The 23,170-nt window shown below is 26.6% G+C and overlaps 1 protein-coding gene across 1 annotated transcript in view; it reads left to right on the forward strand.

Annotated features, from left to right (window-relative positions):
* The first annotated feature begins 16,058 nt into the window (after window positions 1–16,058).
* LOC109594537 (neural cell adhesion molecule 1) overlaps window positions 16,059–23,170 on the forward strand; it is a 51,426-nt gene continuing 44,314 nt past the window's right edge. The window contains exon 1 of the mRNA XM_049969436.1: window positions 16,059–16,258. The gene's annotated coding sequence lies outside the window, so the exon portion shown is untranslated. The remainder of the gene's footprint in view (window positions 16,259–23,170) is intronic.

Below are 23,170 nucleotides of genomic sequence, written 5' to 3' on the forward strand. Positions count from 1 at the left end.
TTGTAAACTTAATATGTTCGTATAGTCTTTTGTTTGGATATTTCAAAGAGAATGGAACGGGAGGCTGCGAAATTGGGTAACTATTTCATGGAGTAGTAACAGTTTTTAGTGACACGAAATTAAAACTTGTAAACTGTTGGACGTATGTGCTGTAAAAAAAGCACGTGGCACGTCGAAAAATGTTCGGGACGTGATATTCAGGAGACGGGCCAAAGTTATAATACCACTTCTGAACTATTTTATTACAAAGCACGCGCTCCTCTTATTACTTACACTTGAGTATAAGGACCGCCAAAAATTCATAGATGATCCAAAACACAACGTAAAGACGGTGGGAAGGGCCACATACTAAACGATATTAAATTTTAAATTGGAACCGCAGGATAAGTTTACTCTTATCGGAAGTTGAAGGATGCTTCTTTGACTGATGGCTAATACCTTATTGTTTTCATATGAAAAAATGTAAGAGTGACCATAAATTCGATTTAATATTCTGGCCGGGGGAAATTTCAAAATTTTCTTTACCTAGAATAATATATATTTGACGGTCATTTATGATTCAAGAAACACTCATCGGTTAATATAAATTGTCCCATTAACCTTTGCCCTAAGCTGAAAATCTGACATTTACGAATTGCCATAGACCGTTATTTTGCCATGTGCATAGGACCGTGTCTCTCCGGCAACACAAACAGCATCCATACATGACACTTCCTTAGTTAAATTTACGGTGGATATCTTAATTGGCAAACAGAAGTGAACAGGTAAATCTCGGAGGAGCAATGAAACTGAGCACGCCCGGTTATGGCCAACTGGGCTGCTGATATTTTATTGCTCAAGATTCCAACTTTACGTCCAAACACCTATGTACGATAAGCGCTGTGTCGTATAACTTCGAAACTGATTTACCGGAATTATTTCACTTACAGCAATGTTGTCTTAATTTTGTTGTTTATACCAACAAGTGTGTACAAAGTAGGAGTAGGATCGTAAAATCCTTACAAGCAAAAATGATGAAATATAATAAAAAATACACTATTAAATTATATTTACTTAAACTATGGCATTTATACGACACTAGTTCAGCACTTAATCAACAAAGCTTTGTTTTTCAAGAATTCTAACAAAGGTATCTCCTTCCCTGTGTGTAAATTTAAACTGAATTTGTCATGGCCTTACACGATACAGAAGAGGTGAGATCTCCTTTATCTAGAAAATGCATTTTTGCTGTCGGTAAAAAGTATATTTTTTGTATGTAACATAAATTAAGTTTGAATTATTAACATATAATATAATAGTAAGTATAATACAATAGTAATGTATAAATAATAGTATTTAAAATTAACAGGATAATCTTTAAAAAACAAATTTAATCTAGATTTGTTTTATCTATAGTAGTCCATCTTTTGACTGTTCTATGGATTATTGTTTCTATGATATAACCTAAAATATAAAATTTTGTAAATTTAAATACCTATTTTAAATCAGCATATAGTGGATGGCTACAATGGGTAAAGTAATAAAACTTGCAATCAAAACTTATGTTAAGTAAATTAATCGTGTTTACAGGATATGAATTAGAATTAGTGGACGTTAATGACTTCTATGACATAAAAGTTTCACATGCGAACACTGAAGAACAAAATTCTCAAATACTAAAAGAAAAGATTTCTAAATTAGTATTAAACAGTCAATTGAATAATCAAGTAATTGATATAACTAAAATTACATCACTTACATTAAGTAAGTGTAATTTATCATCAGTTCCAGATTGTATAAAGATACTAAACCTACGAAATTTAGATTTATCACACAACCATCTAACAATTTCACCAATTTGCCTCCATGTTGGTCTTAAGTCTTTGGCTACATTAAATCTATCATTCAACAAAATTGAGACTATTTTAACAGATTTAGCTTGCTCAAGAACACTAAAGAAATTAAATTTGAGCAATAACAAATTTAAGGCTCTGCCAAATTGTATTTTGTCATTTCGATGTAGTGCTCTGGAAGAGCTGGATTTCTCTAATCATAATGCACAATATTATAAATTTGATTGTTTGTCATATTATAGAAGCATTTGTGTGTTAAAAAAATTAATTCTCAGAAACTCCTGTCTACGTGATGCTGATTTTGTCTTCCTCAAATCAATACGAGGTCTCAATTACTTAGATTTAAGCAATTGTGGTGGGAAAAATATTAACATGTTTAAAGACATTGATTTATTATTTACACAACGAAAATGGATTTCTTTACAAGTTTTGGTGTTAGATAATATTTCACTAGGTATTTTTCCAGAAGGTATTGCATGGATTGAACAGTTGAAAGAATTGTACATTAGACAAAACCATTTGTGTTGGATACCAAGTTCTCTACAGTATTTAATAAATTTAGAAATTTTAGATATATCATTTAATGATATCAGTGCAGTTGATGAAGCAATATTTAAATTACCTGTAATTAGGGTTGTAAAAGCAAGATCGAATTATATTAATCAAAATATTGAATTTGAAGCTAATTTGGAAATCTTAGATTTATTTGATAATAACTTTGAAGAGTTTAACTGCGACATTAGTAAAGTTAATTGTGTAGATTTGGAAAGTAATTATTTTGATACCAGAACAAATTCTAAACTACAAGATCAAAGTTACACAAAAAAATTGGAAAGATTTAGAAGAATGGATGATGGTTTTAGATTTAATGGTCCAAAAGAAAAATGTGAAAGTAATTGTTCATCTTCTTCAGAGAGGGAAAGTGAAGACGATTTAAATATTGAAGTTGGTCAAACTGAGACTATATTTGAAGATAACTGGGATGAATCTAACACTTCTAGTCCATTGATAACAGTGTCTGATAATGAGTATCAGGGTGAAAAGAAATATGATGTTGATTTTGCTAAAATAAGTCAAACAAGAATCTACGTGAATGATGAAGACTGGCTATATAAAGATGTAGATTAAATTTTAATTTTTATTATATATATATTCAATGAATAAATATTTAATTTTTTTTGTTTTTGTTTTCCTTGAGATAAGATTTTTACAAAACATTACATATTTGGTACCCATACATGATAAAAAAAACTGATACAGATGGAATAAAATCAAAATTTCAATGTCATTATCCAAAGTTTGAGAGACGATGTGTCAAATAATTATAAAAAAAAAACTTATGGAGAAATTAATTTAATATGTCTCATATGGATTTCAAAAAAAGGGTATGCGGTACAAAGAGTAAATTTATTTATTTATTTATTTTCTATAAATTTGCTGGAATTTAAAATATGAAAACAGTTTATTATCATGAATCAAGAGTATGAGATTAGAGTATTAGACGAGATAAGTTTATAAATGAAATCAATAAAAACATTTTAATCCTAAAATAAGTGTGTATAAAATTATCAAAATATAAACCGTAATAGTAAGCCCAATAAATTCTAAATTAAAAATGATCATTTATGATATGGTTTTAAATTTGCCCATTATTATATACGTCAATTTATTATATATAGAATATATTATATATACTTAGTTCCATAAAAAGGCTGTATCTAAGAACTGGGTCTTGTTCGAATTTGCAATTTAAAATGGCTTCTTAACATGTCGTGTTTGAGACACCAAGACCAAGGCGTTATACATCGTATTTAAATTAATTGCCAGTTGACAAAAAATATAAATTTATAAAACCATTACAGGACTGAATATTTGAATATTTTATAATAATAATTCTTAATAAGGAAAACAAAAAGAGTTTTGCGAATACTCGACAATTTAAAGTTTTCTAATTTACATTTGACTTTAAAATCAGATTGGTCGATTTTTGAGGGCGTCGAACTTGGTACTCAACTCTTTAATAAGGATCCATTTCAACTGATTGCTTTAATATTGAAATATGTCGTTGAGAGTATTTTGCCAATGAATTTCTGTTGAAAAATTGACTTAATCACCTGAAGTATATGATTTAATTTTCTCCGAGTTTGTATATTTTACCATTTAAAATACTAAATTCCTAATATTTATATTCCAAGGAATTTATGTTTTTTTAAACTAAACGTATAAACCAAATAAAAATAACTATGTAAATTTAACTTAACAATAAATTTGAAATAAACCTACCTTATATTTATATGGAAACTTTGAAACTCTTTTAACAAGGGTGGTTTGAATAATATACATTGTAATTAAATACTTTTTTGTTTTCGAATGTATTTATAAACATTTACTTACAAATAAATGTATGTATAAAATAATCACATTAAAAAGTGGAGAGTGAAATTCATTCCACATTCATCTATTCATTTTTGTCCGGGTACGTCACTCACATTGTAAAAATTCCTCAAGTGTATCTGATATTCGGGACCACCAACTATGGCGGAAAGTATTCCAGCTTAGAACAATTTGAGCCAGATGATAAATTCTTACAAGTTTTTTTCACTTCGTGTGTTCAACGATAAGGGACGGGATAAATCAATAACCGGAACTTCCTGCATGATGTATGAATATTTTTTCGTTTAATAACCGAATTTTTACACTTATTATTACCGAGTTTAAACGTGTTCCGTGTCGGCATAAATTAAATTCGGGCCGACACGTGCATTCCTTAAGAGATTTATTTGGGAAAGTATGATTCACATGAGGGTGGAAAATTGGTTGGAGATGAATATTGAAACGTTTACTTGATTAATATAACTATCAAATAGTTTGAAATTGTTCTGAAACAAACAAATGAATCAAAATCATGCATTATTTGTTACAATTAAGATGAAATATGTTATGAAACATTAAAGTAATTTCTTAAATAATCCAAAACTGTTAAATAGTTTAAAACAGTTCTTATGAAATATTGAATCAAAGTAGGTTCCAACGTATACCACAGAAGGAGAAAATATGCGAGGCAAACAGTTGTATGTATGTACGTGCAAAACTCCTGGTTAAACAGACCGTATAATGCATTGTGCGCAAATGGACGGTAATACAGATAATTAAGAGGATCCATTTAACATCACATATTGTTTAATTAGTGCCAGGTACTTAATGTAGCCGTGGGACTAAAACGTTCATAAAGATACTAAGACACTATTATGCTATCATGCCAAGCCAGGAACATCAGTTTGGAATAGAAAGATTGTTAATTAATTTGTTATTAATGAATTTTTTGTTTATCAGTAAAAAATATTCAGTTAAATTTTAATTATGTTTTATAATTACTTTTCTTACATTATTAGATCAATATATTTTTAATTATACAGTTACATATTTTTAAATTATATATATTTCATTAAGTAAATTTTATGCAATAAGGATATTAAACAAAATATTAGAAATAACGGTAAAAACGTTTGGTATAACTACAAGTTACAATAACAGGGATTTTAAAAAATTGTAATGTCATTGTGAAAAGTTTTTTGTTTAAACATCGTTTTTTATTGAGAATATAAACCAATAAGATTATAGATAAGAAATATTTTTAAAATTATGTAGGGGCAGTAATATTTATAAATATTTATATTTCGAATTTAGATTTACTTTCAACTTGTAGTAAACTACACAAAACTTAAAAAAAAGAGGAGTAAATGCAGGAAAATTTTAAATTATATAATAATTTAATAAGAATTGTTATTCGGAATGCCGTATCATTAAAATTAAGCCGCAAGCATCTCAAAAATTCTTCATAATATTCATGATAGTGGGGTCGTATTTTATTAATGCCATAAAACAAATAAAAAGTCATGCGAGCAGGAAAAGGGGAACCAAACTCAGTCGGAAACAAGCTGCGCACAGTGTGATAACCTAATTTAATTAGCTGTAGCAAATGAGGCATACATGATATTCCTTGTTAATTTTTCTCGACTTTCTATATATTTTAGTATTGTAATATAAAATAATTAATGAATAAACTCTTCTGTAAATTAGTAGTGTAATAATTACTAGTTCTTTCAAAATTTTGTCATATTACATTATATTAATATTTAGTTAATGCAATAGCTTCGTTCCCGAAATAGTTCAAGGTCTAAAAACTTGCCATTTAGCCATTGGTGCGTACTTTTGACTGCAGGAATTGTCCCGTTTTCAGCAACAATTGATCTGTTTTGAAGTCGTCCAAGTTGGACGGGTTGGCGCCCGTCAACGCGACGCCCGGGAAGACGCCGGTTTGTCTGCAATCGAATTGTTTCGGCTCCATTATCCTGCCGCCTATCCACCATAAATATGTGAGTTCAGCAAACAGTCGTTCGTCCGTTTTACGTCACATCCATTATAAGCGTAAGGCTCATATAAATTATTATGATTATAGTGGTTAAATACAACGATTAAGGTTAATTATCTCTTATTGATTATTTATTTATATTTGTACTTAATAATTAAATGTATTTATAAAAATATATCTAATTTTTCACAAAAAGTTTTATTAAATATATTATAGTTTTTATTTAATTTAAATAGAAAACAATGTAAGTTTTGAAACTCGTCATTTATCTGCGTAAATTATTAACTTCATTTATTATCTATCTATTAATATAATTTTAAAAATATTGAATATAAATGGAATAATTGGTTTTTTATAAATTATTATATATACATTTTAAATATTTTCATTTATTTAAATTATTTTGATACGAATTACAGATAAATTTTCATTGAATCAAACATATTTAATAAATAATTAAATTAATACTCAATATTTAATATATTTCCAGTGGACAAAATAAAATTTAACTAGTGGTAGATATAATTTGGATTTTACATTAAAAATGTTAAAACCAAGTATCAAGGAATAAAATTTTGTTTACATATTTAAATTTGGTATAATAGAAATCATTTTCCAAATAACTCTGCGACATTTATAAATTATTAGTTTTTAAAAATGACAATTTTGATTGATTGGTTCAAACAATTCTTATGGCTGAAAAGAACGATAACCAGAACGGATTAAAATGGATAATAACAAATTACTTTCTCATTTACATTTATTACAGTTTATAGTTATATTAATTCAACATCAAGCATAACATTACCAATTAAGGTGCTAGTAAATAGTCAACTAGTAATAATAATACTCAACTAATTAATTCTATTTGCAGTGTGTACTTCCCTCATGTAACAGATTTACTTAGATTGTGTCCACTAATAATGTTGGTCAGGAAATTAATTATGTTTAGAAGACGAAGGTTGTATTAATTAGATTCTAGAAAACTATTGGTGACATATTTTTTTATGTATATGTATATATGTATATTATATATGTAATTTACTTCTAAAATATGAATGATTCTAATGTGTTTTAATAAACTTCTATAAAATTAATTAGATGTATAATCATGAATTTTCTTTCACGTTAATAAATTTTTTATCGTACTTTTATAGGTAGTTCATATTAAGTTAAAATTGAATAAATAATTTATTATACTACGAAGTATAACAATATAAAGAGAATAAATTAATCACGTACGATTTTTGGAAAACATCTAAATTTTTCTTTTGTGTGTTATATTTAGAGTCAAGTTCAAGTCCATGTTCAAAATTATGTAAATCACTAATTCATACAAAGTATACTAACATAAAGAAAGTAATTTAATCCATACAAAAAAATCTCTCTTGCTTTTTTATATTATCATTCACACAAATGATTTATTTAATTTGTTTTGAAATTATATATTTAATTCATATTTATTTATTTACCACTATTTACTTTCAAATCTCTGTAGTTAATAATTTTAATTCGATATATTTTAATACTTTGTACATATCATTGAAAAACGTTAACTTTGTTTCTTGACAGAGACTTCATTCACTACAGAGACAGTAAAAGGCTCCAGTTTGCCTTGTGGTGGTTAGATTCAGTCGGAGTAAACGCTGTTCGTTCAGTATGTGTATTAATTTTTATAAAATTTTTTGGGAAATGAAGATTATTTTGCTTTTTTATATTTTATTTAGGGATATGTAAAATATGTATTTTTTCAACTTGTTTTGTACCTATTGTTTATAATACATTATTTAAAACATTTTATCAGTATTAATTCCAAAACTACATTGTTCAATTAAGTTAGATTCCCATATTATATTATGTAGTGTTTATGTTTGTATACATATTAATTTGAAAAACTTAACAGTATTAATTCCAAAACTACATTGTTCAATTAAATCAGATTCCCTTATTATATTATGTAGTGTTTATGTTTGTATACATATTATAATAATTTGAAAAACAATTTTTTGAAAAGTTCATGCATTTAATATTTGTATATCCCATTTATAATACAACATATAACATAAACTTTATGAATTTATTACAAAATTATGTAATAATGTTACTTAGTACGCATATTTGGGTAATATTTGAAAACTATTTTGGTTTTTTTTTAAACATTTTATTTAAAATATATAACATGAACGACAAATCTGAAATTATATAATTCATATACTTTATGTCACAATTTTTTCTAATCTTAAAAATCAATAATAAAGTTGACGTAAATAATTTCGGTTTGATTACAAAAATAATTAAATTTATAACTTTATTATTTAATGCATATTGTTTAAAATATTTTACTACACATCAGTTTCAAAGCATTGTATATCAACCTGAATAAATCATCGGTTCATAAATAATTTCGGTTCGATTAATTGAATAAATAATTGTATTTTACATTGAAAAGTGTTAAAAGTTGGCTGGGGGCGCACCAATAAATCAACTCGATTTGGCACATGGAATATTGTAGGTATCAAGGCACAAGAACATTTCAAAATTATATATTTGAAACATGGGTTGTCAAAAGTGTACGAAGAGGTAAGTCGAAACGTATTGATCGACATTTCAATATTGAGCAGCCGTGTAGAAACAATAACACCGAATGCGTTCAGACAAGAAGTAAAGTTGAAGAAATTTTTAAATAAATCAAATTCATATTCCACACCGATAACTGCTTGCCCCATTTTATATATGAATGAAATGTTTATATTTTGAACACAATTCGAAAAATAACTCTAATAATAATCTACAAAGATATTGTTTAGTATTTGTAAATAGGCATTGTGCAATACTATTGAGTAGTTCGAACAAATCACGTCTAGGATGATGTGATTTATTTTCTTGAATGTAATGAATACTCTACGACTCCATTGAAATTACATGGAATGTTGAGTTTCTCATTTTTTTAAAGGCAATAAGTTTCGTAACAAGTTTTACATGTTAAAAAATGTTCCATTCATTTCATTCTCCAGAGTTAAGAACTTTATCATTTTAAAGCTCCTGTCAGGCTTTGAAATTTGTTCGAAGTACCTAAACTATACAATAAAATTTAATTCTTTTACTTTGTGTACGAATGTTTTCTTATAAATGGAAATGAATGACAAATGCAAATAAAGCATCACTTGCAGTTTTATACATCGCCTTTGCAATATTGTCGATACAGTAAGGGCAAATTATAATATTGTATTCTTGGACATATTTGAAAACGATTTCAATTTTAAATTGTGAATTAAATAAATGGTACTTATTGTATTAATATTAAGTCATTACAATATTAAAAAATAATATTTAGAGTTTATGAATCTAATACGGTAATAAGGAAATTATGAAAAATTTTATTTTATCAAAAGAAACTTTTCCGTTTATAATTAACTTACTAACTGTTTACCGGTAACCCTGAGTTTTAACGGCAAGGCGTAAAAAGAAGAAAATGAAAATTTTGCTGTTAATTGATAATTACCCAGCGCATCCTAAAGTGCCTCTAAATTAAATAAACAATTTTTTACCATTTAATAAGCAAGTGTAAATCTGCAATCTACGGATCAAAATTATAAATCGAAAAAAACAAATATACCGCTTTCAAGGGGACTTAAATGAAAAATATGAATATTTTTTTACCGTGTTCAGTGAACTCCTATTACGCTAATAAAATATCATGTGACTGTATTTCTAAAACTGAAATTTGTAAACAAGTATAATGAACATTTTTGTCGACCTTTCTAAATCTTGTAGACTGTATTCATCTGTCTTGGCAGTAAGTTCAGAGATATTAGAAATTTTTTTGATGTAAATATGAATTTATTAAAAAAACAATAATTATCATAATCCAAACATTAAAAATTGTAAGGGAGCATCTCTATATTTATAAAATTGAAATTGTTAAACCAGTGTGATGAATATTTTTTCGATGAATCTGTTAAATGATGTAAACTGTATTTTTCTGGCAGTAAATTAGTAAAGAAATATTATAGCAAAATGTTTATATAAACAAATAAAAAAACAATAATTATGCAACTTTCCTTTTTTCATGTTGATTCCCAATTACACTAAAACTGTAACATATATTTTTATAATTCAAATTATAAACCAGTGTAATAAATTTTTTTTCGTAGTGCTGGTGATGAGTTAAAAGAAATTAGAACGAAATTGATGATCTCATACAATGTGACATTTCATAAAAGAACATGTACGTTACGGAAAATGCTTCTACTTGAAATGCATAGGGATTATATTAATTAAAAATTTTCTTTTGTATTCTCCATGTTTATGATGTAAAAATGAAACATTTCTCTCTAAAATTAAACATAACGATATCAAGGTACTTTGTTTTTAACATCTGTTGTATCTTTCATAAATGCTATTCAAAAATTAGAATCACTATTCCTTTAGGACTGTGCAACAGAGTATTAGAGAATTGTAAACGCAGTGACCTATTAAAATGCTGATGTAACACGCCCCTAGCCCTAGTCCACGGAAGAATTTATAGAAAAGAAAATCGTTATATGAGCAGAACAAATGTTACCAATGTAATATGGATTTCCATATCAGAAAACTGTGCGGATACAAAGTATCGCCGATTCATTGTCCTCGTTATATCCACTTGGCGGCCACCCAGACATCATAACCCAATTTCATTACCGATGGCCGCGGCACCAGGACCTAAAGGAGAGCCGATAGCTACGCCACGAGAGAAGCCACTACGTTTCGCCAACTGACGCAATATCCTAATGGCGACGCGAGGGGTTATTATTGTAATTCTTCTGCTTCGGTTAATGCCGATGCCTTTCATTACACTTTAAATTTTAGGACGAGCCATTATGGATATAATTTTACTGCATTTAACGTTTCATTGCCGATGTGCCCTTTTTATTTGAGAACGTTATTTATGCCTCGCTCTGAGAATGTGCATAATTACCTGTTTTACAGCTTTTATGACCAATTTTATTACCGTTTTATAATTGGCTCTTATCAAACACCTACTTATCCACTGTCCTAAATCTTAACACCACTAATATATTGTAACAAACTTTCTTTGAAAACTAAATGGGCACAGTTTAGGCATCAATCATAATTCATTTTTAAATAAGTAATTTTAAAGTTGATAAGAAAATTTATGTAATTGTAGTTACGTAAAATTATTTAAATTCTTTAGTTTTATTTCTATTGTAAATAACAATTTTATTGAAATTCATTTCTATTATATTGAAAGTAAACAAACATATTTTTCAGGGGATTCATTAACAAGATGTATTAAAATTATTATTAATTAACAGGATTGTCGGCACTGAAATTAAAATATGGTTTTAAAAACATTTTAATTAAAAACGTAACAAAAGCTTTTTCGTGTTTATGAGATTGTACTCTGGCTGACGTTCTATGTTGGATTGTTAAAAATAAATATTAAAATCTCTAAATATGTACGTATGTATATTAAATATGCAAAATGCTTACAAATTTCTTTATATATTCCTTATTTTTATTTAACTAATAAGGTTACAAAATAAGAGAAAAAAAATAAATGAATTTATTGTATTAGTGTATTAATGCTGTAAAAATATGCTTAAAAAATATGAAAATATGTTTTTCGAGATATAAAGTTCAATACTGTAAAAATAACATTCAGCAGTTTTCACATCCGGTAATATTATGAACTTATTACAAACTAACATCTTCAGCACTAAAGTAAAATTAAAAGTTGGAATATTCAAATAAATTTAATTTAAAACAAGATTTGACATCTTAAAATTAGATTTTCAGATAAGATTTTTTAATTAAATATTTTGACAAAAGAAAAAACATTTTAGTGTTAAAATGAAGACAAATGAAAAATGTTTATTATATTTATTTTTTTATTGCAAAATTTACCTTATTTTAGAAATTGTAAACTAGGTTGAAACAAGGAAATACAATGAAATTTAAGTAATTAAATTTAAAAGGTATAATAAAAAGTCATTTATACCTTGTTTGAAATATGTAATGATTTATTTAGACAATTATCATTCAAAATGCAAAAACTAAATACTTATTTTAGGGTCGAATCTGAAGTTTACATGAAAATTCCACTAATCCAATTTCGTCAGTAGACGTTGAAACATTATTTTAGCACTTTTTGATTTATTTATATAAATATGTTAAGAATAAGCATATTAATTACCTAAAGATATGGAAGGATGACATGTAAGTCTCACAATTGGACACAAGATCAATTTTGAGTACAATATGTCAGAACATCAACAAAAGTCAATTATTTACTATTCTCATGAAGATGAGGACACTCCTACTTTTAGTGTAAATGACGATGTTGAATGGGCATAGTGAAAATTATGACTTTGTGCAGATGGACGTATTATTATTATTCAGGGTATTCAAAATGACTGACATTGACGAGTGACACTATGAATGATACTATTCTAAATTATTTTATGATTTCAAACGTGTTACTCATTCATTAATATACATAATCATAATGATTAATAAGAGTAATGAAAATAACAGCTTAAGAATATTTTGGGTATATACCATATACTATATATATATATATATATATATATATATATATATATATATTCTTATTATTGTATCAAAAATATTAATATCTTAAATTCAAACAAACATCCACCTGGATAATAGAAGATAAAATAATAATACATAGTTATGTGTACGTCATAAAAATTAATGTTCAGTATTGGAACAACAATATTTTTTAGCAAAAAATTGTGTGAATTAAATGAATAGAATGTTAATGTGCAAATATGATTTATATATTTACGTTTTTTGACCATTTCCTTTTGTTACATTCAAACGGTTTATTTACTTTATTGGCGGGTGGAATTAAGCATCGGGTTGTTTTATCCGATTAATTATTATGATTACCAACACACTGAAAAAACAAAAAATTTCATTTATTTTGATTCATTGCTTTAATTTATAAATGCATTTAAAAAGTTAAAATCACATGTCAAGAGAATTACAATTTAATAGAAATTACACACAAACCTTCCTTTTATTATAAACTAAATATTTGAAATAAATATTAATTTCAGTAGATTACCTGCGGGACAAGTACGTAATTGCGTTTTAATATCAGTACTTTTAACTAAGTATCTTTCGAAATTTTATGAGACTGCATAAAATTCATTATATCTTATCTCGGGGAACTTTTATTTCCTCTAAAAGTTTATTGGGGAAGTATTTCATTAAACTATATATATTAAAGGAATAATGTCGAACCGTCTTTTGCACGTTGACATATTTATACATGAATAAAAGTCCTAAACGTGCCTAATTACTTACCCTACTATATTTATATAAGCCCTAGTCGTTCGTGCGCAATTTCATTTCCGTTTTTAGCTAAAAATTGTATTTCGTAAATTATTATGAACACAATTAAAGTGTAAACGTAATATGAGTCTTCAACGGAAATTCAACACTATATTCTAGCATAGAAGGAACTGTACAATATACCTGATATGTAGATGAACTTGCGACGTGAGGAACGTACAACCGAAATATAAAATAAAGTTGTGAATTGTTTATTATTCGCACAACAGTTAGTAGTAAGGAAATGTTTACATTTTACTGATCACTCAAAAAACTGTTTGATCCAATAAATTGTTTAATTTAGTTTAATATAGTCAGATGAAAGATAATAATAAATAATAGGAATTATCAGTCAATAAAGATTAAATTAAAAAAAAGAATTAAAAATTTCGAGCTAGAAAAATAATAAACAAGCATTTTCATTTTCTGCTTCATTTCATGTAAATTATTATCGTTGCATCAGCTCGATGCATTGTTGAATGTATTCTTTTTAACGTGGATTGATGTTACTTAAAGGATTTAAAGATATCGGTATGATTGGTGGAGTGGAGGTATACATTTGTATGTTTGTCGTATACAAACTATTGATGAATTCCGTTTGTCTTTGTGTAGTTTGCTTTGAAAGTTTGCCCAGTGCAGGAAAGAAACATGACCTAAAAGCTAATATAAATAGTGAATTGTCAAATGACATAATAAATTGCATATATAACAAAAAGACACTTTAATACATATATAAATTATTTGCAGCATGTATGAATTTTAAAGGATTTATTGAGATGATGATTCGTATGATAGTATTAATTATTATAATAACACAGTGCAATTCTAAATGCATAACCGAACATCAAATATGTATTATATGAAATAAAGTTCGTAGTAGAAATTTGCATCTACTGCACGAACAATCTTAAATTATATACCTACAAAGGCGGGAAAACTGTCATACACTTTTGCAGCTCATGTGTCAGATCTGTAGAATAAATTCCATATACTGTAAATAATGAAACTAAAACAAATTCTCATTTCATATTCATAAATATAATCTAATTTTAGTCGGAACACAAATGTAGTTCGATACTGTATCGATAGTTAAAATGTTACGCAATTTAACATAAAATAATCAAGATTTTAATAAATAGTTAATAACCAAGCGAAGTAAGGAGACTCTGATAGATATTTGGATACATGAATATTTAAAGGCCCAGTTTTTCTTGTACCAATAATTAATCCTCTTAAATTGTCTGTTGAATATTGAAATTTACTCATTTAATATAAAATTTTCAGTTCTATCAAACCACACAAAAATTTATTTACAAGTAAACAAAAAAGTGATTGTATAAGTGTGCATTCAGATCTAAATATATGATGTTAGAAATTACAACATCGTATGTATATTATCGTACATATTTAGTTAATTTAATTAAACAGTTGTTTAGAGAATTACTCCAATAAATATTCAAATAAGAGAAAAAATATTAATAAATATTTCAACAATTTTAAATTAATAATGAAAAAGAATTAAATTGATTTAAAAGAAAGATGTTTAGGAGATTACGTATTGACAAAAGTGTAATTTAAATTTAATATTGACTTTTTTAGGAAAATACAGTTTCAATTACTGAATTATTGAATAAATTTTTAATAGTTTTTTGATTTCAATAAATTTTAATTAAATTCTATGTGATTGAATTAATGAATAATTTTTTTATCAAAAATTTTGCATAGAAATATATATTGACACAAAATTGAATGTGTGAATAAGATTTTTGTAAAATATCATAGAAATAGGAATTAGAATGTAGAATGTTTTTGGTTGAAGTACAGATTTTTAATAGATACTTATAACTGAAAAGAAAGAATATGAGATGTATTTTTAAACATTAAAAATGACAATTTAGAAGGTTAGAAATTGGTTAGATTTTTATTATTGTTAGAAATGAAATGTGTTTTTTTAATAAAAATATAAGAAAGATTAAAAAGTGGAAGTTAGGGAGTGACCAAATTGTTAATCTTAATAACAATAACTTATTATTTTTTTTCAATAAAAATGAGAGAATCTTAAGAATTAAAATACATTCGATTTAGATAAGAGTAAATTTTGGTTAATGTGTTAATTTATTTTGGTGATGGTCTAGATTTTATCGAAACTTCTTCTACTTTGGCTTAATTTAATAATTAAGAATGATATACAAATATGTTTTATTTTAATATATTAAATTAAACAGTATGATATGATAAACAATGGTATCCAGGAAAATTTTCGATTATTAACGTACCAAACATTAAGTCGCCGCGTGCAAGCCATAATATTCGAATGCCATAATGATATTAATAACACACATATTTATATTCCTGAAAGGTCCTGCTGGTACATTTCCCTGTGCCGCAGCCTTCCGCGATGGAAGTCATGTGCAATCGATGTGCAAAATAGGCCCTCTTCTTGAAAAGTGGTCCGCGGTGCCCGTCAGTGTGCCACATACTCCCGCGTTCGCAGCATCTTTCCGCATCTCCCGCAGTCCTGAATTCGCTGTTGACGTTATCCTTCGACCGACTACGGAAACGGGCGCGCTTTTACACGCGATCAGCGGCCTACCAATTTTTTTTTCCCACGGACTTGTGCGCCCTCGGCATTTTCATTGCATTGTTCGGGTGCGTTGTTTTTTTTCCTACTAGTGTTTTGGAAAAAGTTATGGTGAGTTTGTCATTTTTTACCCTATTGAACTTTTTTGCTTGACTTGATCTTAACTTAAAAAGTGTGGCTCTAATTCATTTATGTGTTTTGTGAATGACATTTTTATTATTAAATTTTTATACATGTCCAAAAAATAAAAAATGGACCGTTCATATATATATATACTATTTTCGAATAATTGAATTTAAATATTTATTACTTAAAACAGAAAAAATCATTTCATTCATAATTCCAATTTGAATTATTTTTACACATTTAAATTTAAGTAAATAAAATAATTTTATTTTTATAAGTAAAAAATTATCCGATTACTCTTTTTATCATTATAATGAATTTTAACGAATTATTATTATTATTATTATTATTGATTTAAAATTGAAAAAACTTTCTCCGCATTAAAGATTCTAATTTGAAACAATCTTGGTTGAACTTAGTAATTAATATATAAATTTTAATAATTAATATATAAAACTTTATTGTATTCTGTATATTTCACAAATACCTATTATTATTTTTCAATTCAATTTTATAAATTTTATTTTATAGGTATATATAATCCTGCGAGTTAAATATAGAATAAATTTTTTTTTATTATAGCAGAATATGTATAAAATTGCCTGGAATACGTGTGAATTTTTTATATAATGTAATATAATAAATGTTGCTAAAAGTCTTTTACAAAAAATATCTATTTTATTTGAAAATGTATATTCCAGAAATATAATGTAAATTACTTAATACCAACACGTACGTACAAAGTCCCTATTTAAACATGTTTTAATTCAAAACGTGTTAGTCCTAAAAATATTCTGTACATACGAAATTATTTTATATATTTTTCACATTTTTATCAACATTGTGTGAAATGTTAAAATCCTACCTAAATACCCATTAAAAGAATGGAAATAACAAATTATATAGTTGAATCGCATTGTGTGGTAGAGCACAATACAATTACTTTGTTCTCGAAGTGTAAAACAAAATAATATCTGTGTTTTGACTATATGAATAAAATAATAAAACAGTGATACGCTTTAAAGTATTTGTTTGCATTCATGATGAATTACAATTTTTTATACGAATATTACTGAATGTTTAAATCGTTTGTTATAGGAGTTTAATCATTCCTCCTTCGATTCCCAATATCGGGGGCACATCAAAAACATCCCTAAGGGAGTTTCTTTGAAATATATTACGCACTTTAGTTTTATTGTCAGGTATTTGGTTTAATTGAAAATCTTGTTCTCTTGAGAGGTATTATCCTTTAAATGTCTATTCTTGTGCTATGAACAAATTGTAAGTTAAGGATTCACTTCGCGTCCATAGAATTACGTAGGATTACGGGTAGTGAAATGCAATAATGTAACTAGAAGTCAATGCAATAAGTAAGAGGCAGTAAAAGTTTTTTTAATCTAAATTAAATGTGGTCGTACATTTGTACTATAACGATGGTTTTGTTTATTAGATATAAGTTAAATTCAAAGATTACTTCTACTAACTTCTATATTTTTTTTATTCGGATAGATTACATTTTATAAGCAGAAATTATATTTTAATGAAATTCATTCCATGGATGTAATCTTAAAGTTACTGTGAAATATCCTCGATGAAAAAATAATTTCCCCGCGTTTCATTGCAAGTAGACTTGTTTGTTTTCTGTTAATTTCGAAATAATTTCCTTTTGTTAACACCTTTTCCTGCATTTTCTATAAAGCATAGTAAATATGGTACATTATAATTTACAAACAGAAACATAATTGGAAGTAAATTTCAAAACTAAAATTAGAAGCTTCGGCAAGTTATCAAATTTTTTCATAATAATAATAATCATATGGTGTTCACATATATAGAATGTGGATGATTGATGAATGAAAATTAATTGATAAAATAATTAAAATTTATATAAATTGAAGATTTTATTCAAGTTTCGTGTATGGGTTTGACATAATTCTGACAGACATATTTATGGGTTGTTTTGCTATGAGACATCTACTAAGAACAAGTCTAATTGTGATATTGCATTGTTTAAATCTGAATATTAGAGACATCAAACGCATAAATCTGATACTAAAATAACATAATTGAGGCAAACTGACGAGTTTGCTCTTGTATTCATTACAGACTAAATTAATTGGTGAAAAGGGATCTCGAGTTTTGATTTGCATTCAAGATACAGTTGTTATCTATAGATATTAATTTTGTCTCTGGACTGCATTCCAATGCAGAATGTCTGTATTTTAATCTGTACTAATAAATAAGCTTATAGAGATGGATATAGGAAGTATGGTATCTTAATTTAACCTTACTCAAAAATTATTTACATTATTGAATAAAAAATTATACGAGTTGTTTGATTTTGTAAAGTTGATATAAATAAATTAAACTGTTTACTACCTTTAATTAAACCAAAATAAATATTTTCGAATTATAACAAATATAAATAAAAAATTAATTAATAATTGTAATTATTATAAAGAAATCATAAAATTCTTTTAAGCTAGGTTTTTGGTAAATTGTAAATTCAGTAAATATGAACTCACTATATTAGATAACAGATATTTTGCATAGGAAAATTATAAAAAATCTAAAACTTTATTAATTATTAAAATTCAAAAGAAACTTGGAATTAAAAGCAGTAAAAATAATTAGTAAATATTTATTAAAAAATACATATTCCTAAAATCCAATATAATTTCTTAATAAATTTTTTGATAATTTAATTTAAATTGTGAAATAAGTAGATTAGATTATAGTATATAATTATAGATTATAATTGTAAATGAAAATTGCGATAACTTGATTGTTTCTAATCAGGACTGGCTCAAAATAAAACTATAATTGGATTCTGTTCTGTTGGTAGAAACGATTAACAAGGCTGAAGTTGTGTTTTAAACCTTTTAATTAATATTAATTCTCCTAATGACCTGAACCCGTTTTATCTTAAAAGGATGTGTTTTCAGTCTATTTCGTTATTAATTTTATTTTTAGAAATTGGAGATAAGATAAAAGTATTTAGTTACAAATTAATTAATACTCATTCATTGGTTTATTCACGTAGTTTTGTTACCTACTTGTAACTTAATGTATATTTATATACTATTTTCTTATTGCCGAGGACGAATTCTGAACAAGTCTCGTTATTATGGAGCTCACATTTTCAACTTCTTTATATTGTTATGGTTATAGGACATTTCGTATGATTTCGGTCCTCCCTTTCGTGAACAGTGTTGATAAAACAGTGAACTGTGCGTTGCGGCGCCGAATGAAAGTGCGAATAAATGGGATGCGGTAGGGAAGTTACTTTATTATTACGTCCGCGTGTTTCGTTGTTCCTCTGACAGTTTTTTAACATACAAAAGTTATGTGGGTGTATTTACATCAGGATACTTTGTTTGAGAAAAGTTTGCTTTTGCTTCCATCGATACATTAATTAACATGTAAAAACTTTCAAAAAAAAGTTTTTTTCCATACAATTTTACCATATTTATTTGAATACATTTAATTTTTCATCATATAAATAATGGAAGATGAATAATTTTATATGGGAATTGAATGAAATGTATATATATATGAGTTTGATCCATCTAAATCCTGAAAGAGACATCACGTACAATAGAGACAGTAAATCTCCCACTATTAGACAGACTTTTACTGTCTCCGTCATGCATGATATCTTTCTTCAGACGGGTATTTAAAAAAATTGTTGTGTCAAATCTTTTTAAAATATTAAAAGAAGGAATTAAATTAATTAACTAAATGGAATTAAATTTTTAAACATGCTTAAAATTACAACATATAAAATTGAAAATTCAGTAAACAGTTTGGATTTTAAGGTTTTTAAAGTATATTATTCTTAACATTTACAGTAGTAATATTCATTAATTAAATATAAAAATTAAATATAACAATTTGCTAATTTTCAATTCAAATGCAAAAGAAAGATATGTTGAAAGCGGTTTAAAATTCAATTAACTTCGATGACCTATTCTATTTCAAATTGGCCGATCGAATCTGATCATCATTTTGTTTTTTTTTTGTGAAAGTAAAATATGTTTGTTCCATGAGCTATTTCATTAGCAAGTTATTTTTGTTTGCAGTTTATTTGACTGATAGACTTCTATTAAATTTATTTATAAACTAATTTTTACCGAATTTTTTTAAAACGTTACTTTTTTAATGAAAAATTCCAAAAATTATTATTATTTTTTTAATAAAAAATTAGTGAATTTTTTAGCTCTTTACATTAAAATTTGCCAGCCATTTTCAGAAAATATATTCTCATACGTTAATTTCAAAAAATTTAATGTATTTTTAAAATTAAAAAAATATTTAAAGATTCATTATTCATTATCTAAAATAGTCGTGACTCGAATCGAGAATTTGTATATTGTGTACTTTGAAATAATTTTTTTAACGAATTTGTTGATTCTTCTTTTTATGCTATTGTGCACCGAAAAAAAAAATAAATTCAATAATATTTTAAAAGGACATTTAATGAATTATAATCTGAAATTAATTTGCTGTTTAATTTCATATATCATATTACTGTCCATAATTTTGAAAGCTGTTTTATGTTTAAAATAACACTTTGTATTTTGAATGTTTTGGACAGAAAGTTTACTACAACGTATTATAGGAGTATTTTAAAAGTTAATGTTCGATATAAATTTCAAACTTCCCAAACAGGATTTAGTTTAATTCCACGAATATATCAGCATGCATGTTTTGTACTGGGCAAATAAACCAAAACATTAAAGGAATTAATTTTTTATGACATAAATCTTTATAATTTTATATTAATTTACAAATATTTCATATAAAATAGAATGAAAACTTTAACATGTTCGTCTTCCTCTTCCAGTGTGTTTATGGATATGGTATATGTAACAAAGTAACTAGCTACGTAAATAATTTCCTGAGTGATGAGTCAAGTTCATTTAGTTACTAGTCGAGTGCATGAACACCATGCACGAAAGTCGAGGTTCCAGTTTTAAACCTCAGCTTGAACTGTTGAAATCCTTCAAACCGACGACGAAACTTTCTCGTCTGAGGGTTTATTAAAATTATGTAGATATCTGTGTTAAACTGTTTAGAAAATGTATTCGGGATTGTTAGAAAGTCTACCGAATGTGTAATGCCAACTATTGCAAGCAGCTGCTCTTTAAGTACTTGAAAAAGTTTACTATTATGTGGGAACAGCACACATTGCGAGTTGAAACAATATGCTACGAGGAGTTTGTATAAAATTTGCTTAATTAATATGTAAATAACTTTTTTTATGTTTAATAATAGACTTTCCTTAGCATTAGTAGTGCAGTTTTGGTTTGTTGCATCGAAAGTTTAGTTGTTTCTACGTTAATTCAAGTTGCCACAGTACCACTAATTCACTAAATTAGATTAAATGGGCTAATAAGGGATGATATTATAAGAGGAACAAGATCAATATATCCATAAATAAAGCTTTGCAGGGAAATGTTTTTTGTGGTGTTGCCGTGTATTATTGAAACACGAGTAATTTTGCAGTAACGAACCATTTCTTAATTAAACCTGAAAAATGTTTTTATGTTTACCAGTCGAACCAATCAACGGCCTGATAATCCATCATGTTCCTTGATGTTGCTGTCAATGGTGTACATTTTAATTAAATGTCAATGAAGGCGGGTATATAAAATCTTTACTGGATGTCTGCGACTAGCGAGAACATTGTAATTTTACGGTCATGCCGGGCTAAACCGATACCTTAATTGTGTTTTTTATTAAATTCCACGGGAAGAATTTATGCGCTTTGCTTGATTGCAATTCGAAAAAGTTTTCAATCAGTTATTAATGTTTCGAATGCAGTTGAATTCTTAAAGATTTAACAGAGGGATTATACAAATTGGTTCTCTGGTATATTTCAATTTGTTTTGTTAAGTTTTTACAACAGGAAAATTATTTGAAATTTTTAATTGATTGATTTTTCGATTAAATTTAATAAAAGGGGAAATGTCTTTTTTCAATATGATGATATAATAAAAATTTTATTACTGAAAATCGAACAAAATTAAGAAGAAAAGACATCAAAGTTTCCAATGTAATTCAACACACACTGAGATTTAAGACTTTATATATATATATTTCAATACTTATATTGTGATTATAATTTAAAATGTAAAACATGACGCTAAAATTAAGTTTTATTACAGCACGTAGTCTTTAAACCAATATTATGTTAACTAATAAAAGACAATTACTCAGTTAGGTTTTGCCTCCGCAAATATTTATAAGGAGTCCAGTCTTTATTACATTACATTTATCCTTTTAGTAGTGAAAACGCAGATAAATGGCGGTAGGTGTATTAAGGGGTAGTGTTAAAAGAAACGCTGGGAATAATAAAGCTCCGGATAAAATTGCAGACGTTTTGATGTAGGACTGTATTTCGTCACAGTGATCGCCGCCAACAAAAGCAATCAAGTTTCATGACAATAAACATTTCAAGAAATTATTCTCCGTACTAATTATGGTGAATAATTAAAAATATTTGTTAAGTGTATGTTGGTAATTTTCGTTTCAACTCAAAAGGAAATTTTAACGGATTACTTTAATATCAGAACCACTCTAGGCTTAGGCTAGTTTATACACAATTTAATTTAAAAAAAAAACAATTCTATTAATTATCTCAATTTTTATGAATTATAATGATGTTAAATTTATTTTTACAACTATATTAAATATTCTTTATTGGTTCAATCAGAATTTTATCCATGATTGTAGAAATGTTTCAGAAGGTATCATTATATAAATTGGAAAAAGTAACAGTACTTTGCCCCGGCATTTTATAAAAAAAACTAAAAGTCAGATTTATGAATAAAATCGGAAGATACAAGATAATCTTACATCGAATTCTGCAGTTTCATAACAACCCCTGGAAAT

Source organism: Aethina tumida, chromosome 7 (assembly GCF_024364675.1).
Source record: "Aethina tumida isolate Nest 87 chromosome 7, icAetTumi1.1, whole genome shotgun sequence".
Lineage (NCBI taxonomy): Eukaryota > Metazoa > Arthropoda > Insecta > Coleoptera > Nitidulidae > Aethina > Aethina tumida.